Source organism: Macaca thibetana, chromosome 4 (assembly GCF_024542745.1).
Source record: "Macaca thibetana thibetana isolate TM-01 chromosome 4, ASM2454274v1, whole genome shotgun sequence".
NCBI classification, from domain to species: domain Eukaryota; kingdom Metazoa; phylum Chordata; class Mammalia; order Primates; family Cercopithecidae; genus Macaca; species Macaca thibetana.
In genome coordinates this window covers 158409669-158418096 of record NC_065581.1, presented here as the reverse complement: position 1 = coordinate 158418096, position 8428 = coordinate 158409669, and the positions used below count along the sequence as shown (strand labels likewise).

The 8428-nt window shown below is 45.1% G+C and overlaps 1 pseudogene; it reads left to right on the top strand.

The window, feature by feature from the left end:
- The first annotated feature begins 4191 nt into the window (after positions 1-4191).
- Positions 4192-4417, top strand: LOC126953473 (mitochondrial import receptor subunit TOM6 homolog; annotated as a pseudogene).
- The last annotated feature ends 4011 nt before the right edge of the window (positions 4418-8428 follow it).

Here is an 8428-nt window from a genome sequence, read left to right as displayed (position 1 = left end):
CTTTTATATTCTATATTTTATAAATACACTTATATAAATATAAGTGGGACCACGTGGGAAGAAAGACACCCTGGAAAGGCTGGTGTGGGCACAGGCTGCCCAAGGAGGCACTTATATAAATATAAGTGTATTTATAAAATATAGAATATATAAATAAATGTATTTATGTATATAAAATGTATATAAAAATGTATTTATAAAATACACTTTTATATTTATATTTTATATATTTTACTTTTATATTTTATAAATACACTTATACATAATAAGTGTTTTATACACTTATACATAATAAATGTGTTTTATAAATACACTTATACATAAGTGTATTTTATAAATATACTTATACATAATAAATGTATTTTATAAATATACTTATACATAATAAATGTATTTCTAAAAACATTTATACATAATAAATTTATGATTTATAAAATGTTTATACATAATAAATTTATGATTTATAAAATGTTTATACATAATAAATTTATGATTTATAAAATACATTTATACATAATAAATGTATTACACAAATAAATACATAAATGTATTTATGTGTTTTATGTAATAAATACATATGTATTTATGTATTTTATGCATTAAATGTATTTATGTATTTTACATAATAAATGTATTTATGTATTTTATGTAATAAATACATAAATAAATACATTATAAATACATTTATAAAATACATGTATAAATACATTAAAAATATATTCATAAAAATAAAATGTAATACATATTTTGTTCTATATATACAGAAATAGAACAAAACGAATATGTAAGATGAGGCAAACATGATTTGGTTCAGCAAGAAAAATATGTTTTGCACACAGAGTCTACAGCTTTGACATTTACAAAAACAAAAAAGAGGAAGGCGCAAGAGGATGTGCAAGAGGATGACCAAGCACGGGGGAGTCCGGGAACCCACAGAACAGCGCCTTACCTGCTCTCTGTCTCTGTGGTGGGCCAAGCGCCATAAGCACCCAAGACACACAGGAATCCAAGCTGATTCACCCATCCTGCTGGGCTGCAGGCAGGAGGGTCTGGGCCAGGTGGTGCAGAAGGCCTGGGTGACTACCCAGGGGACAGCCCGCTGCCCTAACCCCTCCCAAGGAGAGTCGGACCACTAAGGGGGGTGTGACAAACAGGATGAGGCGGGAGAGCCAACTAACAACCCCATCATTGACATTCACATGAAGGGGACCACACTCTAGGAACAGAAAGCAGAAATGATTCAATCAATGATGCCACTCAATACATTGCTATGCAGTTGCTCAAACCAGTGAGATCCCTCTGTGCTGAAGTGGAAAGAAGTTAACTTGAAAAAGCAAGCTGCAGACCAATACAGATGGCACAACCCCATGAATTCTAAGGCTACAAAAGTTAATTGTGCAAGGAACATGACCTTGTAATTGTATGACTTTGTTCTTACCTCAGGTCCCTACTCCAGCAGGCAGTGGAAAACATAATCTTCTCAATTCAAAGTAAGCTCAGTGACATCAGGGTTTTTCTCCCCTCCATAAATTCATGTAAATTTCATGAATTGCACGTTGTTCCCCTCCCCTGGTGTCCCCAGAGCAGGGCACATAGGTCCTGGGAGGCTTGCTTCATGCCATGGCTCTGCAGGTGGTGTCCCTCCTTGGGCAGCCTGTGCCCACACCAGACTTTCCGGGGTGTCTTTCTTCCCACGTGGTCCCAGTTATACAGTCCGTGCCCTAGCTGTGGGTGGAACCTTCATCCCAACTATATTCATTCATTCTTACACTGCTAATAAAGACACATCCGAGATTGGGTAATTACAAAGGAAAGAGGTTTAATAGGCTCACAGTTCCACATGGCTGCAGAGTCCTCATGATCATGGCAAAAGAGCAAGGAGGAGCAAGACACATCTTACATGGTGGCAGGGAAGAGAGAACTTGTGCAGGGGAATTCCTCTTTATAAAACCATCAGATCTTGTGAGACTTATTCACTATCACGAGAACAGCACAGGAAAGACCTGCCCCCGTGATTCAATTACCTCCAGTTGGGTTCCTCCCGTGACACATCGAAATTATGGGAGCTACAATTCTAGATGAGATTTGGGTGGGGACACAGCCAAACCCTATCAACAGCCATGACAAGCCCTAAGTCACATCATGCTGCTCCCCCTGCCCCCACGGCACAAGGAATCTCTGAGCTGCCTCAGGTCCACCTGCTCAGGGATCCCAGGTGGGCAGCGTCATGGCCACCTACGGCAACCAAGCAGGTCCCTACTCAGACCCTCAAGGTCATCCACCCCTCCAACCAGAGCAGATGCACTCGGCCGCCTCCCATCCCCTCTCACCTACTTCCACAGTAAAGCAACTCAACTCTAGGAAAGGCCCGAAGCCACCCACTTCTCCAGATACTCTGGCCATGAGGTCCAGTTGACGGGCTGCGGGCAGTGTCCAGAAGTGCCCATAAAGGGAGGATCTGTGTTCCTCGTGGTACCCCATCTCCTGCATGTAATGGGGAGCCCGGCAGCCAGCGTGGACCTCGGGGAGGAAGCGCTGTCCACAGAATGAGACGGCAGGCACCTGGGCCTGTCTCTGCCACATCTCACACAAGCGCTACACTCTGACCTTCAAGCTTCTTGAACATGAGAAAGAAATGTTATCTTGTTTAAGCACCTGATATTTTGGAGATTTTGGCTACTCACAGGCAAATTTCACTGAAACTAATGCACCCCTTAGGAGCCAGCTTTCCCGACCCTGACAATTCTACCTCCTCCATCGACAGGGAGACCCGGGCTGGTGTCCTGAGGCTCTGTCGTAGCTGGCCTGCCGCCCAATGCTGGGGGTCTGCAGCCTTTGTCTTCTGGTTCCCCTTTGGCCACTCAGCTGGCAATGGTCACCAGAATAGGGGTTGAAAGGAAGAGTGTGGGGGAAACACGCATTCTTGGTGCTTCAGAAGGTCATCCTGCCTGATATTTTTGTATATGGCTCGTAAGAAAGGTAGGAAGCCAGGTATGCTTATTTCTGCTTACCAACATCGTTTCACAAAACCCCTGACTGGGAGTCCGTGCAGCTCCCTGGAAAGGTGCTTTGAAGATAAAGCAGGATGGAGCACATGGAACCGGAGAAGCCCCCATGCCTCTTGCCTGAGTCACGTCTTTCCTCGAAAGCTGAATAACTTGGCCACGCGCAATGGCTTATGCCTGTAATCCCAGAGCTTTGGGAGGCCAAGACAGGCAGATCACTAGAGTCCAGGAGTTGAGACCAACCTGGGCAATATGGCAAGAGACCCCCATCTCTACTAAAAATACAAAAAATTAGCCTAGCATGGTGGCGCATGCCTGTCGTCCCAGCTACTAGGGGGGCTGAAGTGGGAGGATCACTTGAGGCAGGGAGGCAGAGGCTGCAGTGGGCCCTGACCATGCCACTGCACTCCAGGTTGCAGGGCAGAGTGAGACTCTGTCTCAAAATAAAAAAAATTTTAAAAAAAGTATTGAATGCCTCTAGCCTTGCCTTTTCCCACATGGAAGATAACGTCTGACAGGGTTGGTGATTGTGCCACTGCACTCTGTAACCAGATGTGCTCCTGCTCCCACACCTTGATGCGATTGATTATGCTTTCATGTAACTTACAAACAAGCTTGATGTGATTTTGCACTGAACCTCCATGACCCGCATATAAATTCTGAGCCAAAATGGTGTTCTGGAGCAGTCTGACAGGAACTCTCTGAAAGACTTCTCCTGGGCTGTAGTCCTCAGTAAGACCTCTGAATAAAGCAAACTTTAAAAGCTTGATGTTTTTCCCTTAGTCAGCAAGCTCCATCTGTAGAGGAAGGGTGGAAACTCACCGCCTGTCAACACTGACTCCCTGGGCTGGGGGAGACGGGGCGGTGACCGACCTTCAGCTTTCCTCCACGGAATTCTTCTAAGTGGTGGGATTTAAAGTGAGTTTTATTTTATTTTATTTTATTTTCCTGTTTCTTGGTATTTAAAAATTTTAAACGAAATCACAAGTGAGGCATCAGGTAAACTGAAATTTAGCAATAATCGAGGCAAACTCACTGTAGCCCTAGTTGCAGATAGTTGCTTGGTTATTGCAGTTCTAAAGAGAATGTGCTTCTCACACCATCAAGGGGCAGCCACCCTGAGAACTTCCTGCTGAGACCAGCCAGGAAATGCTCTTCAGTCTTGTCTCCAAAAGAATGATTCTCAACTACTCTGGCTTCCAACCGGGTCACCCTGAATGCTGCAGGCTTAGCCAATGAAGCTCCTGAAGTTCCTGACAATGGGGGAGACTGTCGTGGGGTGTCCACCGCTTGGCCACTGATAGGAATGATTCCAGAGGAACCTGATCCTCAATCTGGGACTGTTTGCGGGAGTTTGGTTTGCCAGGAACTTGAGTGACATTGACCCCATGACACCTCAGCCGGGGGTGTAGCCAAGTAGACAAATGGACTCCCGCACTGTACCTGAACCTTCCAGAAACAGAGCCTGCAATCGGGGACCACGCAAGCTATGCTCTGGGGGGTGTTTTTTGCTCTTGTCCTGAGGAATAACAATGGTGTTTTAACAAATATTTGAAATAGGCTGGGGACAGTGGCACACGCCTGTAATCCCAGCACTTTGCTAGGCTGAGGTGGGCAGATCACCTGAGGTCAGGAGTTATAGACCAACCTGGCCAACATGGTGAACCCCATCTCTACTAAAAAATACAGAAATTAGCTGGGCGTGGTGGTGCACCTGTAATCCCAGCTACTCAGGAGGCTGAGGCAGGAGAATTGCCTGAACCAGGGAGGCAGAGGTTGCAGTGAACAGAGATCACACCATTGCACTCCAGCCTGGGTGACAAGAGCGAAACTCCATCTCAAAAAAAAAAGAAAAAGAAAAAGAAAACTGAAATAAAGACTGCACACAAAGGGGGAAAAAAAAAAGAATGATTCTCTACAAAAAAAATGAATTTTTTTTTTTTTTTTTTTTTTGGTTTTGGGAGGTTTTTCTTCGTAATGCATAAGGATGCTATTGCCCAGATGTCAGTTGGAAATGCAGTATCCTGCTTTAAAACTTAGATTTTGGAGCAAGACTACTGGTTCTTCCACTTACTACCTGGTAATGTTGGGCAAACCACTTAGCCTCCTAATGCCTCAGTTTCCTTTTCTTTACAATTAGGTAATATTGCCCAATATAATAGAGGTGTTATGAGAATTTAACAAGATAATATAAGAAAGTGCTTAGGACAGTAGCTAGTACACAGCAAGCTCTGAATACATCTGAGCTATTGTTATTTTTATAGTCACAGATTTGCCATTCCTCAAAACTCCCAGACAACCAGAATCTCGTATTTGTTTTAACTGAATGATGAGATTGATCAGAGAAAGCAGCATGTACTCTATGAGAGGTTTGAAATTAATCCAATACCCTCATAAACCAGACCATGTGTGGATGTAGCTGTGTATGTAGCTGTGTATGTGAATGTGGAGATGTGTATGTAGTTTCCATGTATATATCCTTTTTACAAATGGTATAAAAAGATGAAATGCTCTACTCAGACAGGAACCCTGTGGAGGATAAATGCCACCGTCCAGGCTGAACAGCAGAATCAGCAAGTGAGCACAGGATGCCAAGAGTGTCACCGCTCTGGGATGGGATCTTCGAACTCTGCCCAGGGCACACTTAGGTTTCCCTCTGTCCTGCTCAACAGCATTGGGCCAGGGACAAATGCCCAATCAGTAATGCCAGGAAGCTCATCCCAAAGAGGACGCAGCCTCTAAAGCCAGCTCCCTCCAACCTCCCTCCTTCCTGCTTAATTTGCAAATTTATACTTGCTCCTCCTGTAATCTGACCCAGAAGATGGAAATTTAAGGTCCCGTTGTGTGCTAGTCAGCACAAGTCATTTGGTGTCTCTGAACTTAGCTTCCTCAACTTCCCAATGTGGCGATGACTGAGTCTTTATCAATGTGTCTCATAAATGACCTTTTGTAAGGGATCTCTTAAATTAAGCCAGATAGGTCTCTAATTTGCCTGCTCTGTTGATGTCTCAAAACATCAGACATTCACTTGCCACCTGCTGGGCAGAGGTGTAGGTGGAGTGGACAATAGGACACGTTGCCCTTAGCAACCAGGTATAGGGAGTAAGCATCAAGGGACAGTCATTCTCTCCTCAGCTGGAGATTGTTGAATCCACCATAAGCTGCTGATCATGAGACCACGTGGCTAGGAGGCCACCTGATGCCGCAGCAGCCCCCACACTGACTCTGGGGCTCTGCTGGGAGAAGCCTGCAGTTCCTGGAATCCTCCCAACCACTGGGAGTGGGGTGCCATAAGGAGGCGGAGTCTCAGACAGAGTCTCAGATGGTCAAGGACCCTGCTCCAGGCCATAAAATCAACAGGTAGTGGAGAAGATCCTGGAACCACATCCAGCTCATGCCAGGGTCCCGTCTCCTTCTGGGACAGAAAGCTGCCTCCCTTCTTCCGGGACAGAAAGCTGTGTCCTCCGCAACAAGGCAGAAAGTGACAGCTTCCTCCCATTGCCGTCACTCCTGTTCTTGTCAGACACTTGTCCCTGGACTGCCAGATGCCCGGCTGCCACCCCATTCTGATCTTTCCTGGTCTGCAGCCCCCACACCCATCACTTGCTGACCAAGGTAAAATTTGACTTATTTCATTGCAAGACCCACATGAAGACATGTTGGGGCGGGATTGAGGAGGCGACTGCAGGGATCTGCAGATCCCCTCCATCTACGCATAGGGTCAGGCGTGCTGCTCCGATGTTCACAGCACCACCTGAGTGCCCCCCACTGCTATGAGAATTCTTGCATGACTCATTGCTGTGACTATCTTTGGGCTCTCTTACCAGCCCAGGAGGACTGGGGCATCCCCCGGCTCACGGCACACACTTGCTGAACGGCAGGGAACTCCACAGCACTGGCCCTGTAGGAAGGGCCCAGGCATTTCACAGCAAGGCCCTGACCAGGAACTTTGTATGTTTCCTGATGCCCAAGTCACAGCTACCAGCCTTTCTAAGCATCTGAACGCCATCTGGCCCCCAACCCACTTATTTCTGCCTTCACACTGCCAGATGCCTTTCACGGCCCCCTGCCCCGACTTTTATCAAGACAGACTTTGGCTCTGTCACAGCAACAGTGAGGAAGGCAGGAAGGGAAGGGTCCTCAATGTCCCTTCATGATGCATCAGGCAATATGAAATACACTTTGTTTCCATGGCTCCATTTTTAAACCACTCCCTGGAATTACGTTCCCTCCCTCCCTTGGGAGAGCCTGAGCAGACACACCTGCAGGGATCCTGCCACTCTCCCAGATCCACTTCCTAAATGGTCAGACAAACCTTACTGTGACCCGCACCAATGCCACTTTGTGCTATAAGTACACACTAGCTGTGCCTTATGCTGCAAGAACAGCACACGTGCTCATTTTTTCACACGTGTCCACGAGCCATAGGGAAGTTTAGCTAGGGAGTGTCACTGTATTTTTAATGGTGACTTTTTTTGTTTGTTTAAGGCCTTCCACAGAAGTTTTGCCAAGAGGATTCTAAGAAAGATTAGAGAGGACATTTTTAATACACATTTGAAAAACATCATTCAAAGCCTACAATTTACAAATTTGTGACCAGTAAACGGTGTGATCATTATCATCAGAAAGTATAAGATACAGGGCAAGGGCTTTGCTTCCAACACTGGAATGAAGGGCTAGGTTCACTCCACCATTGAGAATTTATTTATTTATTTATTTATTTATTTGCCAAAGACAAAGATTTGAGTTTCTAGGTAGTAATGTCTATTCTCAAAGGACAACCAAAGTGCTACTTGGCACCCACTTCCATGATCTTAAGTCCTTGTGGCTATCACTGACCTCAGCTAGATCAGGCCAGAAGTGTCTATAATACAGCCACGTGTATTTCACCATGCCTCCCATTCCCATTAGAAGCTTTTTCCTGATGTATTCTGAAGACTGGCTGTTGTTACCTTTGTGATTTGTCTGACAGATAAAGAAATTTTAAAATAAAGTTTTTTGTGTCGTCCAGGAACAAAATCATGGTGTAGGGTTCAGGAAGCACATAACTCATTGTGAAGTGAACTCTCTTTGGTATATTTACTGTGATATCTCATGGCTTGCACAGGCGTTGACCTTCTAGAATCACCAAGGAGAACCAAAACCAAGAGTGAGATAGAATAAAATATTCCTGGAACAAGGGGACAGGATGTCTTCCCTGAAATGGCCATGGTGCTTCTGGTGTTTGAATGAGGAGCGTGTTTTATTCTATCATGTGTGTGTAAAGGTCACGAGGACATAGTTTGCTGGCAGAGTTTCCGTACTAAAAACCAATACAGTTGCCCCTCGGTATCCGTGGGGATTGGTTCCAGGACCCCCATGGACACCAACATCCGAGAATGTTCAAGTCCTGGATATAAAATGATGTCATTTTTGCACATAAC